The sequence below is a fragment of the Triticum urartu genome, chromosome 5 (assembly GCF_003073215.2).
Source record: "Triticum urartu cultivar G1812 chromosome 5, Tu2.1, whole genome shotgun sequence".
In the NCBI taxonomy this organism is placed as follows: domain Eukaryota; kingdom Viridiplantae; phylum Streptophyta; class Magnoliopsida; order Poales; family Poaceae; genus Triticum; species Triticum urartu.
In genome coordinates this window covers 478,568,727-478,589,911 of record NC_053026.1, presented here as the reverse complement: position 1 = coordinate 478,589,911, position 21,185 = coordinate 478,568,727, and the positions used below count along the sequence as shown (strand labels likewise).

General features: G+C 47.4%; 1 pseudogene; it reads left to right on the top strand.

Moving 5' to 3' along the window:
- Positions 1-16,976, top strand: part of LOC125507188 — an 80,380-nt pseudogene extending 63,404 nt beyond the window's left edge.
- Positions 16,977-21,185: the final 4,209 nt, after the last annotated feature.

The following is a 21,185-nucleotide window of genomic DNA, read 5'->3' as shown; positions in this document are numbered from 1 at the left end:
TGCTTTGCAAACTTATCAATAATAATCAGTTGGTTATTTCTACCTTACAATATGCACTGTTTGATTGAAGGTTGTTCTGACGATTGATATCAACACTGCTTTCAAGAGGATACACTGATAAGCGATGAAACCAAATTATTCATATTTCTGGAGCATTTTTAGCTGGAGCTGCAGTGCAACCATGGTACTAGATCCTCGTTTGCCTCTTCTCTTCTAACTTAATAAGATCTGATGTGTTTGTGCTTAGATGATTCTTGATGATGAGCTGATATGATTAGTAGATATCTCAAACTAATGGATCATATATTAGGCGTCAAATCTGAATTTTCACGCGTGTGCACTAATGAATTTTCACGCATGCGCACAAATGGATCATATATCAGGCTTGTATAAATTGTTTTGTGGATATGCTGCATGAGGGAGTCCCGGATTAGGGGGTCTCCGGACAGCCGGACTATATTTTTCGGCCGGACTGTTAGACTATGAAGATACAAGATTGAAGACTTCTTCTCGTGTCCGGATGGGACTCTACTTGGCGTGGGAGGCAAGCCAGGCAATACGGATATCTGTATCTCCTCCTTTGTAACCGACCTTGTGTAACCCTAACCCTCTCCGGTGTCTATATAAACCGGAGGGTTTTAGTCCATAGGACAACATACAATCATATCATAGGCTAGCTTCTACGGTTTAGCCTCTCTGATCTCGTGGTAGATCTACTCTTGTACTACCCATATCATCAATATTAATCAAGCAGGACGTAGGGTTTTACCTCCATCAAGAGGGCCCGAACCTGGGTAAAACATCGTGTCCCCTGCCTCCTATTACCATCCACCTTAGACGCACAGTTCGGGACCCCCTACCCGAGATCTATCGGTTTTGACACCGACATTGGTGCTTTCATTGAGAGTTCCTCTATGTCATCGCCGTTAGGCTTGATGGCTCCTTCTGTCATCGATGGCGATGCAGTCCAGGGTGAGACTTTTCTCCCTGGACAAATCTTTGTGTTCGGCGGCTTCGCACTACAGGCCAACTCACTTGGCCCTCTGGAGCAGATCGAAAGTTATGCCCTGGTTGTCAGGTCAGGTTTGAAGCTTAACTTACACGGCTGATATCCGTGGAGACTTGATCTTCGACGGATTCGAGCCGCTGCCTTGTGCGCCACACGGTCACGATGAGTACGATTTAGCTCTACCATCAGACCGTATTCAGGAGATCGCACCGGCAGCCGCTCCGAGCCTCAATTCGGAGCTAATTGCGCCATCCATGGACGGGTGGATAGACCCCGTCACGGAGGCCGTATCCTCAGCGGCAATCGAGCCGAATATCGACCTTACCCTTCACAAGAGCCGTGTTGTTAAACTGCCGGATACTTCTCCAGCCAAGGACTCCGAACTGCCTGCGCCCGTTCCTATCGAATCCGGTTGGGCGCCGATCATGGAGTTTACCTCCGCGGATATCTTTCAGCACTTGCCCGTCGGCAACATACTGAATTCATTAAAGTCTCTCTCCTTGTCATGAGAGTCCTGGCCGAACTATGCCCGGCAGGATTGGGATGCGGATGACGAAGAAATTCGCCGCCCACCCACCACCCACTTAGTAGCCACTGTCGATGACTTAACCAACATGCTTGACTCAAACTCCGAAGACATCGACGGTATGGACGACGATGCAGGAGACGAACAGGAACCACTGCCCATAGGGCACTGGACGCCCACTTCACCACATGGCGTATACATGGTGGACACACCAAAAGAAAACGACGACGAGGAACGGAAGGACGCAACGAAGGGTTGTCCCCTCAAGAAGCAGTCAAGGCGGCGGCGTAAGCGCCGCCCCAAATCCCGCCTCGGTAGAAACAACGATCATACAGAATCAGCGTTAGAGCAGGGTGAACCATTGTCGGACAGACACCCGGAGCAACAGAATGCCCATCAAAGGCTCGTTGCCACCGCGAGGAGTCTAAAAAAGCAGAAGCAAAGGCTCAAGGCAGCGCAAGACACACTCCAAATCAGATGGAGTAAAATACTCAACACAACAGCGAAGTACGGCGGTAATCGCCCCACCAAGAGCTACCCGAAGCGGAAGTTGCTACCTGAATTCGATGAGGAGGCCTTAGATCCTCCACAGCCAAAAATTAAAACAGCCATCTGGCCGGATAGACGACCTCACGGCCAACACAGAGCGGCCAACAACGCCGCTCATAAGCCAATACGCGATCCACGCGAGGGCTCGCATCAAAAGGACGGCGAAGCCAGATCCATCTATGGACCATGCAAGCGTGCTCAAGCATACGATGCAACACAACAAACATCCGAACAACGCGATACACTCAGATACAGGGGTGCCGCACACCCCCTATGTTTCACCCATAAGGTGCTGGACCATGAATTTCCAGAGGGATTCAAGCCCGTAAACATAGAGGCATACGACGGAACAACAGACCCTGGGGTCTGGATTGAGGACTATATCCTCCATATCCATATGGCTCGAGGAGATGATCTCCACGCCATTAAGTATTTACCCCTCAAACTCAAAGGGCCAGCTCGGCACTGGCTTAAAAGCCTCCCCGAAAGCTCCATTGGAAGCTGGGAAGAGCTCAAAGAAGCTTTTGGGGCAAATTTTCAAGGGACTTATGTCCGACCTCCGGACGCAGACGGTTTGAGTCATATAACTCAACAGCCCGGAGAGTCAGCACGAAAGCTTTGGAACAAGTTTCTTACTAAAAAGAACCAAATAGTTGACTGTCCGGACGCCGAAGCCTTGGCAGCTTTTAAGCATAGAGTCCGTGACGAATGGCTTGCCAGACACCTCGGCCAAGAAAAGTCGAGAACAATGGCAGCATTAACAAGCCTCATGACCCGCTTTTGTGCGGGTGAGGATAGCTGGCTAGCCAGATGCAGCACCAGCGACCCCAGTACATCCGAAGTTAGAGATGGAAACGGGAAATCACGGCGCAGCAACAATAATAAACGCCGGAATAAAGAAGACAGCCCGAAGAGCACGGCAATAAACGCGGGATTCAGAAGCTCTCGGCCAGGTCAGCAAAAGCCGCCCTCTAAAGGCGCCAGAGATGAACTATCCAACCTAAACAAAATTCTGGACCAAATATGTCAGATCCATAGCACCCCTGGTAAACCCGCTAATCATACCCACAGAGAATGTTGGGTCTTCAAGCAGTCCGGCAAGCTCAACGGCGTACACAAGGGGGAGGATACACGAAGCGAAGACGAGGATGAGCCTCTCAAGCAAGACATTGGGGAACAAAAGAAATTTCCACCAGAAGTCAAAACAGTAAACGTGTTACATGTGATCAAGGGGAGAAACAAAGCGGCACTCCCAGAGAAATATGCCCAAGGGCCTATCACCGCGGAGTCCTGCCACTGGTCATCTCAACCGATCACTTTCGACTATCGGGATTACTCAGCAAGTATCCGGTGTGCAGGATGGGCTGCCTTGGTATTAGACCTAATAATTGACGGATACCACTTCACACGAGTCCTGATGGACGGTGGTAGCAGTCTAAACCTAATATACCAGGACACAATCCGCAAAATGGGGATAGACCCAATGAAAATTTGCCACAGCAATACTACCTTTAAAGGAGTAATGCCAGGCCTAGGGGCTCATTGCCAGGCCCAGGTTATATTCGGTTTCCCGGTAACCTCCGTAGCGAACATTTAACCTTCCACATTGCTCCGTTCCAAAGTAGCTATCAAGCACTACTTGGACGCGAAGCTTTCGCTCGCTTTAATGCAATACCGCATTACGCTTCCCTCACGCTCAAGATGCCCGGTCCACGTGGCATCATTACAGTGAAAGGAAATATTGAGCGATTTTTGCGCGCCGAAGAGAGTGCGACTGCCTTGGCAGCTGCACACTAAAAACGGCCTCACCAACTAAAGCATTTGATAGGTCGTCAAGACCACGGACACGGTTAGACGAGTCCGGCGCAGCTATATGTAATTCATACAGGATTGATGGCCACACCCCTATTACAAATACAAGGGGCTCAACGCGCGCAGACAAGTGGAAATTTTTACTCATCTTGAATTATATATGGTTTCTTTAAAACTACCTTTTTGCACGACAACTTTTCACCTAAGTTCCTCTCTTTTTTACAGTTGACCATCATGCTACACCCGTCCAGGATACGGCACAACGGAGACACAGGCGTAGACGTGCACCAGGGACCCGTTCCAAGGATTCTTTTTAGATTAAGACCCTACTTAAACCTTTTTTACTGACTCTTGTTGATACACATCCCTCGGATTCTCAGTACAATTGAGAAGGATGCTGACATCTTGGCATGTGGCCATGTCAGAATAATGCACGTACCTGGACACAAGGGGCTTCTTACAAAGGGCACTATTTAGGCCCGGTTTATACCATAAAGACCGAATACCTTAGGGAGTGTTCGGCGTCGCGAGTTTGGACTTATATGCATCAGCTCCGAATCATGTCTTTGGTCAAATGTTGGGTTTGCCCGGCTCCTGTGTTTTGGTGCCTTACGTTCCGCTCTATCGGCTAAGGTAGCACCAGGAGAACTACTGCAATTGTGCCCTGGTTCATCCGGACGAGCACCTCAGTAGAGAAATCCAAAAACTGACTGTCATGATATAGCGCGAGACTGGTCAACCACTCGATGACCTCTCGGAATGATAGAATTCCTCCGCTTTAACAAAGGGTCGTTTCCCGGCCAGGCATATACACACCCCGAGTTCGGGAGAGTGCGGAGCCACCAGGGGCTATATAGTAGCCCCACCGTCAAACTCCTATGGCTAAGTGAAAGTGTTAAAGCATTATAGTCCGGTTGCCTCGTTCGCTGCGCTATCACCTCCTTAATAAGACCAAGACGTTGGGTTAAGTGTGAACACGCATCTTCTGCGAGCACCTCCGCATTATATGCGTGGGGGTTGAAGCCGACGACTGCAATCTTTCAGCTTATATACATATATACATAAACGGCCGCCCATGAGGCATCATATTACTTTCAGGCAAAAGTATAAATACAACCTTAATATATTTCATAAAAACATTGTGTTTACAACAGGAATACATGTCACTCAAACACAATATTATTTGAGCACTAGGCCTCTATCAAACGAGCACCCTCAAGAACTTCTTCAAAATAGTGCCCGGCAGCCACTCGGCCTATGGCCGAACCCTGCGCCGCAACAGTGGTAGCATCCATCTCCGCCCAGTATGCTTTGACACGGGCAAGGGCCATCCGCGAGCCTTTTATGCACGCCGACCTCTTCATCACATTGATGCGCGGCACCGCACCAAGGAACTGCTGCACTAAGCTGAAATAGTTGTTCGGCTTCGGTTTCTACGGCCACAGATGATCTACGACGGACCTCATGGCAAGTCTGTACAATCTATTAAGTTCGGCCCATTCGGCTAGCTGATCAGTCAAGGGAAGCGGACGCTCTGGAATGTTAAATTGCGACCAGAACAGCTTGTACTTCACGATCTGTCTGATCTCGGAAGTATTCGACCGCATCGACAGCGCTCGCTGCCAAGTCCATATATGCGTCTGCCGAACTCCACAGCCGATCCAGAGGGGCATACCGCGGATCTCCGAACTTCCTCTGCAGCAGAAAGGGCTTCCCAGCCGCAATATCCCCGGCTTCACACAGCTCCTCCTTCTTCGCCCTCATAGCAGAGCGGGTGTCTTTGGTCGCCACCGTGGCCTTTTCAAGGTCCACTGCCTTCACTCGGTTCTCTTCTTCAAGGAACTGGCAACGGTCGGCAGTGTCTTTTAGTTTTACCGCCATCTTGGCCATCTTCTCTTTGCTTTCGCAATGCGCAGCCTTCTCGGCTCTTAACTCTTCGGTCGCCTTCAAAGCAGCCGCATTGTTAATTCTTGCTTGTTCCTTGGCTCGGGCAAGTTCCGCCCGAAGGGTCTCCACGGTGGCAGCTCCGTCTGCAGTCACAACATATTAAAGATACTGGCATCATGCTGCTCTTACTATGTGACATTTACCAGAAAACATTACTTACCCTGTGACTCGTCAAGCCGCTTGTTAACAAGCTCGATGTCGGCGTCTGCCGCATCCAGTTGCCGCTTTAGTTTGGCAAACTCATTAGTCCGGCTAGCCACCGGAGCTTCCACCACCTGCACATAAAGGCAGTCTAGTTATTACCTGGGACTATGATCCTCTGTTCGCCACCGTTCTCGACGACAACCAGAGTCTCAGGGGCTACTATCTACACAGGGCACACCTAAACATGTGCGTTACTATAAAAAAAATATCATTTCACGGACCTCAAAGCCCGTCAATAGACTCATAAAGGCTTCATGTAATCCGCTTTTGGCGGACGAAATTCTTTCCATCACCGTACCCATCAACGTACGGTGTTCTTCTGAGATGGCCGCTCGCTCCAACAGCTCCCTCAGTACGTCCGACCGCATACCAGATGGTGCCAGACTCTTTTGTTTGCTCTCTTCGAGAGCCGGACACTGGGGACTTCAGGTGACTATAGGATTATCTTCTAGCCTCATTGGATTCGGAGAGGTCCTCCGTGAGGACACTTCAAGGTCGCCCGCTTCTTGAGCGGGGGAGTCCGGGGGAGGCCTTTCGCTCTCCATAATCTCTAGAAGAAGATCCCCCGAAGACGAGCTCTGCTAAGAGGGGCTACGGTCCGAACTGCAAGATAAAGGCGTTGGTTATTTTCCTCAGAGGTAAGGTAGTATATCTTCACTATTAAAGTACTTTTTGATTACTTACAGCTCGTTGGAGGGCTGACCCCCGCACGGACTTTGTGTGGCAAGAGCACCCTCCAAGGCAGGACCCTCTGGTGGAGATTTCTTCTCCCGTTTGGAAACATTAGTTTCCGGATCTTCAGAGGCAGTCCTCTTCCTTCCCCGAAGCGAGAGAAGGTCGGATTCTTCCCCTTGGTTATCCTCCTTCACGGAGGCGCTCATTCCCTCGGTTGGAATTGGTAGCGATGGGGGCCCGCTCTCGCCCTCGTTATTCCCCCCTTTATCTTCCTTTGAGGGCTCCGGCCAAGGTGCCAGCTCGAGCATCTTTTCCAGTACCGGATTTTCTAAACCCTCGGGAAGGGGGGCCGAACACCGAATCATCTTCGCCTTTGTTAGCCAGTCCTGGTCAAAGAGCAATTTCTCAGAATAACATCATGATAAATAAAAGATGGCGTGTTCGGCTAGAGAATTACTTACCTGTTCGGTGGTGCGGTTGCTGCTCAGGCCCACGTCCTCGGTAGTATCCGGACACTCTACTTGGGGTCCGAAGAATGATTTATACATCTCCTCGTGCGTCAGGCTGAGGAAATTCTGAATAGAGGGCGGTCCTTCTGGGTTGAACTCCCACATGCGGAGGGGTCGGCGTTTGCATGGCTGGATTCGTTGAACCAGCATGACTTGCACCACCATAACCAGACTGAAATCTCCTTTGAAGAGATCTTGAATGCGGCTCTGTAGTACAGGCACATCCTTGGCTGGACCCCAGCTCAGCCCTCTTATAATGCATGACATCAGTTGTGGTGGAGGGCCCGAGCGGAAGCGGGGGCAGCCGCCCACTTGGCACTTCTGGGAGCCGTGATGTAAAAACACTCCTGTTGCCATAATCCGGACACCTCTAGAAAGGAACCCTTTGGCCATGGAGTTCCAGCGATCTTGCTTATTAATGCGCCTCCGCATGCTACATGTTGCCCTTCGACCGTCTTCGGCTTCACGTCACAGGTCTTGAGCCACAGGCGGAAGTGAGGGGTAATGCGGAGGAAGGCCTCACACACGACAATAAATGCCGAGATGTGGAGAAAGGAGTCCGGGGCTAGGTCATGGAAGTCTAGCCCGTAATAGAACATCAGACCCCTTACGAAGGGATCCAGAGCGAGGCCTAGACCTCGAAGGAAGTGGGAGATGAACACGACGTCTTCGTTGGGTTCAGGAGTAGGGACGACCTGCCCTCGGGCAGGCAGCCAATGCGAAACCTCGGCGGTCAGGTATCTGGCCTCCCTCAACTTCTTGATATCCTCTTCCGTAACGGAGGAGAGCATCCATCGACCTTGAGGGCTGGATCCGGACATGATTGAAGATCCGGAGCACCTGACCTGGCCTTTGGGTGTTAGAACTCGAGGCGGGGGAAGGATTCGATTGAGCACGGGAGGGAAAAAAGTAAAAGCCTTGTCCCTCTATAAAGAGGGTGAATATGAAGCGTCCTCTCCGTGGCCGTTTGGGACTTACCTATAATCTAGGAGTCCTAGACGCGGTTAGGTTACCCACGCCCGTATTGATGAGAATCCCGTGATAAGGGGACACGATCTCTGCTTTGACAAGACGTGTCAAAAAACTGCCCCGCGTTATGTGCAGGGCTAGTTAAAGGAAATGGTTCGAATAATCGCCGGGCCATGGCATAATGTTGTGTTGCCAGAACAAGTCAGAAAATTGGATTTGTGAAAATATTATTCTCTCTACGGTGGTATGTGAAACTTATTTTGCAGGGTCGGACACTATCCTTGTATTCAAATTCTTCCGTGGTGTATTCGAAGGAGGAACCCGCCTTGCAATGCCGAAGACAATACTGCGCGCCGGACTCATCGTCATTGAAAGCCTGGTTTAGGGGCTACTGAGGGAGTCCTGGATTAGGGGGTCTCCGGACAGCCGGACTATATCTTTCGGCCAGACTGTTAGACTATGAAGATACAAGATTGAAGACTTCGTCTCGTGTCCGGATGGGACTCTACTTGGCGTCGGAGGCAAGCTAGGCAATACAGATATGTGTATCTCCTCCTTTGTAACCGACCTTGTGTAACCCTAACCCTCTCCGGTGTCTATATAAACCGGAGGGATTTAGTCTGTAGGACAACATACAATCATACCATAGGCTAGCTTCTAGGGTTTAGCCTCTCTGATCTCGTGGTAGATCTACTCTTGTACTACCATATCATCAATATTAATCAAGCAGGACGTAGGGTTTTACCTCCATCAAGAGGGCCCGAACCTGGGTAAAACATCGTGTCCCCTGCCTCCTGTTATCATCCGCCTTAGACGCACAGTTCGGGACCCCCTACCCGAGATCCGCCGGCTTTGACACCGACACTGCACTTCACAGTTTTTCTTCTACCACAGTAACATCTCTTGACTATTACATGATCAATGTATTTGTGAGGAATTGCAGGTTTTCTTTGCCTCAAAGGTGCACACATACTATAGTTAGCCATTGATGGTTTTGTGTCTTCAACCATGATACTAAAATGGTTCTCAATTTTGTGACTCATTGTAGTCAATGGGTACCACATATTTGTTTCGATAGAAGGTGACATGTTTCTACTTTTTACACTACAATCGGCCCTGTAGATGGACATAAAGGATATTTGCCTGATGAAAATGTGCTTTTGAGTGCAGTGAATTTTGCCTGATATGTATTCTTGATGTATGGTGGATGGGAAAGAGTGACGCGGCCTTTCTGTTGATCCATCGCCAATTGCTCCTGATGTATGGTGTGCACATAGGCCGTTATTCAGTGCGTTTGAAATAAACCTGGGCATTTAATGGTTTATCGGTTTATGTGTGCAAGTACAAGAAGACGACTAATGATCTTACTACAGAGCATGACATCGTGATCCCTTGATGCCAATGTCTTCAGTTTGTCCGCGTCGTCGTGAGGTGGAGAGCCAAAATGCATGAAGATTATGACATGGGTGAAGGAGACGAAAGCTCTAGGCAAGTAGGGAGTACCACAAGATCTGACTCACCACCGTCTGATCTAGGCACTGTCCGGCCAAGGTAATGAAGGGTGACATAGGGAGGGCTGAGAGACACTGCTGATGTTCTCTTTTTATTTTGCATTTACTTATTTATTTCTCATTTACTTAGTCAGGTTATTTTACTGTACCTGAGGTAATTCACCGGCATTTTTGTTTCTAAAATAGATTGTGTTTTGTTTTGTTCTGGAGTGTTTATACTGTTGCACAAAACTATCTGCATCTCAAATGGCATGGTATTAGTCTTTTCATTTTTAAAAGAATGCCACTAGACTTTCAACAATCAAAACTATGTCTTGAAGTTGACACTTGAATATACACTATGATTTAGTGCACTTTCAGTCAATGGTCAATGCATCACTATTTTCTGGAAGCATTCCATTCCATATGAAGTTTTCTTTTCAGCTTGATATGTTAATAATATTATTACCATGTTTCACGGAAATGTCTATTTGAGAATTTTTCAGCTAAAGTGGTGCATGTATATTGGACAAGTAAGACAATTGAAAATAGATTCAGCATGGTTCCTGTACTCCCAACTTTTCATGGTTCACTTCACAAAAAAACTTCTTCGCCATAGCGCAGTTGTGGTGGTTCGCGACGCTGTGAGAAGATGATTGAGGGTCAGCAGCACGGGTGCTTCATCGTCATCTTAGATTTTAGAACCGGGCAAACCCCCTTTCCATTACTTAGAACGGAAATACAAAGTTCGACGGAAAGTCCAAGAACAGGGAGAAGGGGAGAGCGAGTTCAACGCACTGCTAGGAAACCCACCACACTCGCCCGCCATCGAAACGAGTGTTATGGGGCGAAAACCTAAGCAGCACCAAAATGAGACTAGCCCTATTACAAAAGCAGAGTTTGAGCGATCTCACACAGTATCTCAAAGCGGAGTTAAAATAGTCTTAGTAACAAAACAACCACCACAGGAGATCTTCATCGAAGTAGTCGCAGATGAAGAGACGAGACCGAAACCAGCGCTGCACATTGTCATCTGTGAGAAGATGATCGAGGGTCAGCAGCACGGGTGCTTCATCGTCATCTTAGATGAGTCCAAGTGATTTATATTTGGTACCGGCCGACAATGATTATCCATTGGCATGCTCGATCGAATGTCACTTCTTTGATCATGAATTCCAACACTTGCAGATGCCACTCAAAAGAGAATTCTGAAGCTGATGAACTTGGATGGCCTGACAGTCTACCATACCAACCGACATCTCCATGTAAATGGTGGCGGCTAGGGTGATCAGGGAGGATGACGTGCTACAGCAGCAATGAAAGCACAGTGCCGCTATCTCTCTCGTGATTGAATCATCCCAGTTTGAAATCTGGGTGGAGTTCCCCATGGCAAGTGAATACCTTTCAACTGGATGCTCGAGGGAGCAGGGTACCCTATGATGCAAGTGGATGGTTGTATATCTGTTGTAAATCAAACCAATTGTTCCCTTTTTCTGTATTGCAATTGTGGTTATATTACAGGTTTATAAATTTGCAGAGAAAATGCATTTGATATACCCTATATCTGAGCTAACATCGTTTTCTTTCCAATTGCAGCTTTAGATTAGGCGTTTATGTCAAGTTTCATTTTTTATTAATCCCAGTTTTGTGCTAATTATATTTTTTTTTCTTTGATGGGCAGTTGTATTGCCGGCCGATGCAACCATGTGCTGATCTGCCGACAGTGAGTGGGCAGAGTTGAGGGAGGGCTGCCAGCTGCCTGGCGGGTGCACCGGCGAGCACAACATGGAAGAGCCTGACAGCCCGTCCACTACCAGCTTAGTTGCTCACTCTTTGATTGTTGTGCTGCCCCGTGCAATGGCCAGCTGGTGAAGGTATTGTGCTTAAGTGGTATTTCTCGTGTTTATTGTATCAACAGGTTGGCCGTTGGGTCCTTCCGAACAGAATCTGTAGAAAGAAAAACTACAAGGGAAGTACATATGAAGATACTGCAGTTTGCAGTTAACATCTCTTTCGCACTTTGTTTTCCCTTTGTTGCCACTCATCGATGCTTAACTAAGCGTGAGGTTTCTTTTTGTTCTTGAGGTTCAAGTGGAATCTATTCAACTTTTGAACACAAAAAATAAATCTTGTTTGCTGCTGGATATAAAATTACAGTTCATGAATGAGTTGTTGACTTGTGTGACCCTGTCATCAGGGGAAGCCATCGGATTTATAGGACTTTGTTGGCATCACCACCATGCTTGTTATCACAATCAGTTTCACTGAGGAAAAAACTGCCAGCGATGTCTGCCCCTGTGCTCATCAATGATTCCACTCTCCCTCTCTCTGGTTTATACCACTTCATTTGATCTTTTTATTTGTTTGGTTGTACAACATTGTTATCTTAGATATTAATGGCAAAATGACTGTTCATTTCAAATTGCAGTTGGCTGGTCCTGCCCATGAATAGGATAAATCACAGCCGTGGGGGTGCGCGGGTGCCAGCCATGCGATGTCCGGTTGTCGGAGCTTGACGCTGCCATGGGTGACGGTGCTGACCCACCACCCTGGTGCCAACCCCCTGTCGAGCCAGCAGCCCCGGGCAGAGGAAGGCCACCCAGTGATTGTTTTCTCCACGAATAGACCAGCACTTGATCGTCGTCTTCAGAGTGCTGGTGCTCTCACTAGTAGAAAAAGGATCAAACATGAAGCACATTAGTGCCGATTTGAATTTGAGCCGGCACTAATGTGTGCATTAGTGCCGGTTCCAACGGCTAGCCGGCCGGTCTCATTAGTACCGGTTCGTGCCACGAACCGGTACTAAAGTGAGTGGTGGCAGGATGTTGTCAGTCCGAGGCCCCTCCAGCACCTTTAGTACAGGGTCGTATCACGAACCGGTACTAAAGGTCGTCCTACATAGACCCTTCGTCCACCCGAGCTCACTCTGTTCTTCCCCTTTCCCCTCTCCTCTCTGTTCTTTTCCCTCTTCCTCTCAAGCTCATCACACATTTTGCCGAAAAATTGTCAAGATTTGAAGGCCCCCATCCATTCAAATGATCACAAAGGTTAGCAACTTTGTCCTTTCATCTCTCATTAATAGATTAGCTCGTGCAATGCTTTATATAGTGATTGATTTTTGAGTTTAGTAATTTGGGAGGAATTATATACATGTGCTAGTATTTGATTTATATGCAATTTGAGGTCAAAAATAACACTTAGTTTGCATATGTAGGTGTGGTTTACTTAGTACCTTCTAAATCTCCGTCGTAACCACCGTCGATCGCTCGCAACGTCCCGTCGCCGGCACCACCTTGTGGTGAGCCTCTTGTTCATGAAGTTTTATATAAAAAAATTGATGTTTGTGTGATTTGGATATATAGTTACTCGTATAATTATCTTACCCATACGTTGTGCGTTATACATAGTGCCATGGTTTTGATATCCGTCCCCGTCGGCCCTCGTCCGGGTTATGATTCGGATGTGGTATATTCTCTTTTAAAACTATTCATTGCATTTCGTGTTTATGACAAATTATGGCCATCAAGTTGACATAGATATTTGTATGTAGGAGGTAGTTGAACCGGAAATTCCAACCGACCCTATTGTCGAGAGGTTAAATTTAGTTGAAAGAGAAAACGAGGATTTGAAGGAAAAATTGAAAAGAATTGAGGGGGAGAAGATGGAATTGGAGTTGCATGTTGCCGATGTCGTCGATGATCACAAGATTAAGATGGAGAAAATGCGCTTGAAGATTAGAAAGATTAGAAAATATGCCATTCATAGTGAGGATTGGTATCATTATGCTGTTGGATCAATTATTACCTTAGTTGCGATGTTGATCGCATTTGTTGTTGCATTTAAATTCTTTAGCTAGAGAGTTATTTGTTTGTTGCATTTAAGTGTTGTATGATCTTTATGTATGAACTTTATGTATTGTATTAATTTGGTGTTTTCGGTGCTGTGTATTGAAGATGAGCCGGCAATGGATGTATGATGACCGATGCTCTCCCGAATTCATTAATGGCATGCGTAGTTTTCTGCTTGCGGCTGAGGCAAACATGCGGGCGGATGGTTTTATGCCTTGTCCATGTGCTGGCTGTAAGAATGGTCACAATTACTCTACGTCAAGAACCATTCACGTCCACCTGTTTGAGTCCGGTTTCATGCCCCACTATAATGTTTGGACCAAGCATGGAGAAAGAGGGGTTATGATGGAAGACAATGAAGAAGAAGAGGACGACGACAGCTATCCTGGCCATGGGTTCCCTGAATACGATGATACAACAATGAGGGAAGAAGCTGAGCCGGTAATTCGGGAAGAAGCTGAGCCGGCAATGCGGGAAGAAGCTGAAGAAGAGGCATCGGATGAGCCCGTTGATGACCTAGGTCGGGCCATTGCCGATGCAAAGAGAAATTGCGCAAGTGATTTGGAGAAGAAGAAGTTGCAACGCATGTTAGAGGATCACAAAAAATTGTTGTACCTAAATTGCATAGGTGACAAGAAAAAGCTGGGCACCACACTGGAATTGCTACAAGGGAAGGCAGAGAATGGTGTATCTGACAAGGGATTTGGAAAGTTGCTGGTAATGATAAAGAATATGCTTCCAAAGGACAACGAATTGCCCGAGAGTACGTACAAAGCAAGGAAGGCTGTCTGCCCTCTAGGGTTAGAGGTGCAGAAGATACATGCATGCCCTAATGATTGCATCCTCTACCACGGTGAGTACGAGGATTTGAACGCTTGCCCAGTATGCGGTGCATTGCGCTATAAGATCAGTCGCGATGACCCTGGTGATGTCGAGGGCGAGCGCCCCAGGAAGAAGATTCCTGCGAAGGTGATGTGGTATGCTCCTATAATACCACGGTTGAAATGTTTGTTCCAAAACAAAGAGCATGCCAAGGCGATGCAATGGCACAGAGAAGACCGTAAGAAAGACGGAAAGTTTAGAGTACCCGCTGACGGGTCGCGGTGGAGAAAAATCGAAAGAAAGTACGGGAAGGAGTTTGCAGATGACGCAAGAAACGTATGGTTTGGTCTAAGCGCAGATGGCATTAATCCTTTTGGGGAGCAGAGCAGCAACCATAGCACCTAGCCTATGACTCTATGTTTGTATAACCTTCCTCCTTGGTTGTGCATGAAGCGGAAGTTCATTATGATGCCAGTGCTCAACGCCCTAAGCAACCCAGCAACGACATTGATGTGTACCTAAGGCCATTAGTTGAAGAACTCTTACAACTGTGGAATGGAATAGGTGTACGTGCGTGGGATGAGCACATGGGGGAAGAATTTGACCTAAAGGTGTTGCTGTTCGTGACCATCAATGATTGGCCTGCTCTCAGTAACCTTTCAGGACAGACAAACAAGGGATACCGCGCATGCACGCACTGTTTGGACGATACCGACAGTATATATTTGGCTAATTGTAAGAAGAATGTGTACCTTGGACATCGTCGATTTCTTCCGAGCAGGCATCCCGTAAGAAAGAAAGGCAAGCATTTCAAAGGTTAGGCGGATCACCGGACGAAGCCTCGCCACCGTACTGGTGCTGATGTACATGATATGGTCAAGGATTTGAAGGTGGTCTTTGGAAAGGGTCCTGGTGGACAACCTGTTCCGAATGACGCTGACGGACGCGCACCCATGTGGAAGAAGAAATCTATATTTTGGGACCTGCCCTATTGGAAAGACCTAGAGGTACGCTCCGCAATCGACGTGATGCATGTGACGAAGAATCTTTGTGTGACCCTGCTTGGCTTCTTGGGCGTGTTTGGGAAGACAAAAGATACACCTGAGGCACGGGAGGACCAGCAACGTATGCACGGAAAAGACGGCATACATCAGGGTCATGCAAGCTACGCTCTTACCAAAGAAGAGAAGGAAAATCTTCTTTGAATGCCTGCTCAGTATTAAGGTACCGTCTGGCTTCTCGTCAAATATAAAAGGAATAATAAACATGGCAGAGAAAAAGTTCCAGAACCTAAAGTCTCATGACTGCCACGTGATTATGATGCAACTGCTTCCGGTTGCATTGAGGGGGCTTCTACCGGAAAACATTCGATTAGCCATTGTGAAGCTATGTGCATTCCTCAATGCAATCTCTCATAAGGTAATCGATCCAGAAATCAAACCAAGGTTAGAGAATGATTTGGTGCAATGTCTTGTCAGTTTCGAGTTGGTGTTCCCACCATCCTTCTTCAACATCATGACACACATCCTAGTTCACCTATGTGAAGAGATCAACGTTTTGGGTCCTGTATTTCTACACAATATGTTCCCCTTTGAGAGGTTCATGGGAGTCTTAAAGAAATATGTTCATAACCGTGCTAGGCCAGAAGGAAGCATCTCCAAGGGCCATGAAAATGAGGAGGTCATTGAGTTTTGTATTGACTTTATTCCTGACCTTAAGCCGATTGGTGTTCCTGAATCACGGCATAAGGGCAGACTGGATGGAAAAGGCATGCTAGGAGGGGAACAAATAATATGTATGGACGGACATTCTCTCACTGAAGCACACTACACAGTTCTACAGAATTCCGCCTTGGTGGCTCCGTATATGGATGAACACAAGAATTTGCTACGCTCCAAACACCCGGAGCGGTCTGATGACTGGATTACACGTGAACAAACCAGGAGTTTTGCTAGCTGGTTGCAGACACGTACCATGCATGACGCCTCTATTGAAGATGACATGTACTTGCTGGCCCAGTTACCATCTGCGAATATAATGACTTTCAAAGGGTACGAGATAAATGGTAATACATTTTACACAATCGCCCAAGATAAGAAGAGCACCAACCAAAACAGTGGTGTCCGCTTTGATGCAGAAACCAAGACGGGAAAGGAAACATATTATGGTTATATACAGGACATATGGGAACTTGACTATCGACGTGGTTTGAAGGTCCCTTTGTTTCGGTGCAAATGGGTCAATATGACACGAGGCAGGGTAACGGAAGACCCGCAGTACGGAATGACAACAGTGGATCTCAACAATCTTGCGTATGCAGACGAACCATTCATCCTAGCCAATGATGTGGCACAGGTTTTCTATGTGAAGGACATGTCCACCAAGCCGAGAAAAAGAAAAGATAAGGAAGCGAATGCATCGTACGATGAGCCAAAGCGGCACATAGTTCTTTCTGGGAAGAGAAACATCGTGGGAGTGGATGACAAGACAGACATGTCAGGAGATTATGAAAAGTTTGATGAAATTGCTCCATTCACAGTGAATATTGATCTGAGCATCCAGTTAAATGATGAAGAGTTTCCATGGCTACGGCGCAAAGGGACACACGCGAAGAAAAAGTTTCACACCCAAAGATCTGGGATGTGATCGGCTTCACTATCATCACTTTCTTCTGTGTTTCACACCCAGGAGGGAATCTCTGTAATAGTTAGGGTAGCTAGTTATGTGTTTTGTCATTTGAAACGCGAAGAAATTTTATGTGCAAGCAAATTCTTTCATGCATTTACTGATTTTTTTTCAGCTAAATGTCCCTGAAATTGAAAAGCATTTCAAATGAAATCATAAAAGGTTGAAAGTTGGCATGGTATCATAATTTCACCCACATAGCATGTGCAAAAAATTAGAGAGGGTTACCGCAAAAACTGGATGCACTTCGTGTACAAAATGGACAATCTCTTTCGAAGTATCAGGGTTTCGGACGAAAACTCATCCGTTACAAAGGCATTTCATTTTTTAAATAACCTAAGCATTACCAAATTAAATATAATGATAAAACACACTAATATTAAACATAAAAAAAAAGAATCACTAAAAAATCTATTTTCAAAGTTAAGTTATTCACAAACTAGTGATTCACACAAATTTCAAATAATTCAAAATTTAAACTATTCAAATTTGTAAACTACCGGTACTAACAGAAATTTTGTAACTTTTTGTACCTAAAGCAAAAATATTCACAAACAAACTCTAAATACAGCAAAAAACAACTCTAAAATAAATAAAACAAAAATAAATAAAGCAAAAAAATAAGAACAAAAAAAGCCCACCTACTGGGCCACAGCGGCATGCATACGACTAGAAACCCAAATTCTAGTTGGGCCAGGATGCAGGCCCGCTAGCCCAGTCGGCCCAACAGGGCATCGCAGAAGAGGTAGGCCCAGAAGCCCTGCTTAAGAGAGGAGCTCGAGACAGCAGCGACAGCGGGGCTTATAAGCAGGTGCGAGTGCCCCTCCGCTAGCGAGGTGGGACTAAACTTTTGCGCCCCTCGCCTGGCAGCGCACACCCTTTAGTACCGGGTCGTGGCTCCAACCGGTACTAAAGGGGGGCCTTTAGTAGCGGTTGGTGCCACGCCCCGGTACTAAAGGGGGTGCGGTTCCCGCCGCTTCGCCTGGCCAAAACAGACCTTTAGTACCGGTTGGTGGCTCCAACCGGTACTAAAGGTGGGTTCTATATAAGAAAACACTTCAAAAAAATTGTCAGTTTCTCATCTCTCCCTGCTTCTTTCTCCTCTGCCCCGTCGCCGCTGCCCCTCGTCGCCGCCCCCGTTGCCGTCCATCGCCGTTCCCGTCGCCGTCCATCACCGTCGCCGTCCCCGTCCCCGTCGTCCCCGTCGGCGTGCCGCGCCCCGTCGCCGCGCCCCGCCCCGTCCTCCCGTCGTCCCCGCCCGGCCCATCCTCCCGTACGCCGTCCCCGCCCGGCCCGTCCCCATCCCCGTCGTCGCCGCCCCGTCCCCGTCGTCGTCGCCCCGTCTCCGTCACCGTCCCCGTCCCCGTCGCCGCCCACCGTCGTCGCGCCTCGCCGGTGAGCTCCTGCCCCAGCCGCCAACCACACACACACACACACATTGTTATAGAATTGTTAGCAATATTTCTGTTTTTTAGTTATAGAATTATTAGAAATGTTAGTTTTAGTTATAGAAATGTTAGTTATATAGAAATGTTAGTTATATAGAAATATTAGAAATGTTAGTTATATAGAAATGTTTTTTAGTTATAGAAATATTAGAAATGTTAGTTTTAGTTATAGAAATATTAGAAATGTTAGTTTTAGTTATAAAATTTAGAATTTGCATATATGAAATCACAATCCATCATTTAAAAAATGTTACTTTACTTTTGCGGCATATAGTATTTGTTGTCGACGATGACCGGCCCGCATCCTCGCCGTCGACCCATTTGCGACGACGTCCTGCTTCAGAGGGCCCATGTCCGGGACTAGGCTTCGCCGAGCTGGCACTGGGAGGTGCTACCTTCAGGGGCGACGTTTGGTGAGGAACCCGGCCCCGGGTCCCGTCATCGACCCTCGTCTCCTTTGGTGGCGTTCGCGTGGGCCACTTTCGGTGCGGAGGGAGCCGGCCCCGCCGGAGGTGGTATGTCGCCGTGTCAGGGAGGAGGACGAGCACGTCCATCGCTACATGGCTGCTATGGACGTCAGGTTCTCCAATACCTGACAGGTTCTTTTAGGAGATCACCCGAGCTATGATCCTGTGATGGTTCCTTCTCTTTGGGTGTCCACCGCCCGCACCTCAGGAACCGCGAGTGGCCTAGATTACTCTGTAGTATTCTATCTTTATTAGCTTGCTAGCTAGCTAGCTAGTGATGTATTTGATATTATATCTATTATTCGAGACGATGTATTCGAGATTATATCTATTATTCGAGATGACATATTCGAGATTATATTCGATGATGCTTATTATGTACTATGATTGATTCAGTTTTTTCTTATTAATTGATTGCATCCATGCATTGTAATTTGAATATATTTCTTTTGGATTAGTTAAACAAAACCTATGGCGGACAATACCGGCAGAGAGGGAGAAGAGGCCCTGTTCAATATCATACGCAATCCTCGCGGGCCAGATGATGATCAGAATGAAGAAGATTATGACGGCTCCGAATATCTAAACAACACCGGGGAGGGTGATATGATATTCGATCGCGACGACCGAATTGATGAAGTCATGAACTATGAACATGACGAAGAAAATGTTGATCTTGAAACAACAAAGACCGGCGAGGTATATATATTTATATAAGCAGGCATCTGGTGATCATCACATGTTTTAAATGACTTCAAGATATATTAACGAATCGATCTTTCTTCTTTCAGCCATCCGGATCGAGCAAATCTTCAGGCAACAGGAAACGAGTCCCGAACAAAAAGTTGAAGGAGGGCGTAAAGTACAATATCGAGGCCATCAAACCTAATGGCGAACCATTAGCGCCTAAGAAGATTGTGGACAAGTTCATTCGTCAGTGCGGAGTTCTTGTGAAGGACCAACTCCCGATCTCCCTTCAAGAATGGAGAGAGCCAGCAAAGCCACGTCCAAGAGTTACTTTTGTCGACGACAGACAAAAACTTCTGCTTTGGGAAACGCTCATGGAACATTTCACCCTACCAGACCATTTCACAGATGCAGATGTGGAGAAAGTCAAGGGCGCTGCTCTTAGGAAGATGGCGGTTGCATTCAAGAACCACAAGATTCGTGAATGGGCCAAGTACGTCAAGGGAGGAAGGAAGACTCCAGTATTCGAGGGAACACTAGAGAAGCAAAGTGCTCATTGGGACGATTTCGTGAAATCCAAGGATTCGGAATTATATAAGGAACGGTCGAGAATAAACAAGGCCAATGCTGCAAAAAAGGATAAGTTCCATAAGTTGGGGCCAGGTGGCTATGCGATGGGAATGCCTATGTGGGATAAGTCTGAGAAAGAGATGCTGGATGCATGTGTCACTCAAGAAACATTGAGCTGGCCCCCCAGGTGCAGGACTTGGTTCTATGCGCATGGGGGGAGTTGGACCCGAAGACAGGCAAAGTTTTGAAGAAGGCATGTCTGGACGGAGCCGAAGATAAGCTACTTGTTGCAATAGAAGAGGCTCGATCGGGGGTGTTCGAGCCCAACAGAGAGAATGACGAGCTTATGCATGCCCTGGGAAATCCTGAACACCCGGGAAGAACACGAGGCATGGGCGCTATGCCGTGGTATGAGGGGTTTTCGGACTGGAACGCCGACTACAGAACCCGTGCGAGAAAGACGATTGCGGAGGATAAGAAGAGGAAGATGGAGGAGGAGCAGAGGAAGCTAGACTATGAACGCCTTCAAGGCAGTCAAATTCCAGTGGCAGCAGGAGTAGATCGACTCACTTAGCCAGCAAAGGGGGTCTCAGCAGCTAGCGAATGATCCACCATTGGATAGCACCGTCCCATCCGTGCCGAGAAGCAGCGTGGGTTCCACCCCGGGCGACGCATTGCTGGATAGCTACCCAGTGGATGACATCATGGAGAACACTAACTGCGAGCTACACGTCAAAATGAAGAACATATCCATGAAGGTGGCGGACGCCCTTGCTTTTACAAATCCCCCCGAGGCAACCTTCCATTGCAACCCGATTCCCGCGGGCTATCCTCGTGTCTTGGTTGATGAGGTGGTGGACCAATATTCGGGGCTAGAGCTTGACATTCCTGGAGGTGACGATGAGCACACACTGGGAGAGGCCAACCATCGTATCATCCTATGGAGAAAGGATTGCATCATCTTTCGA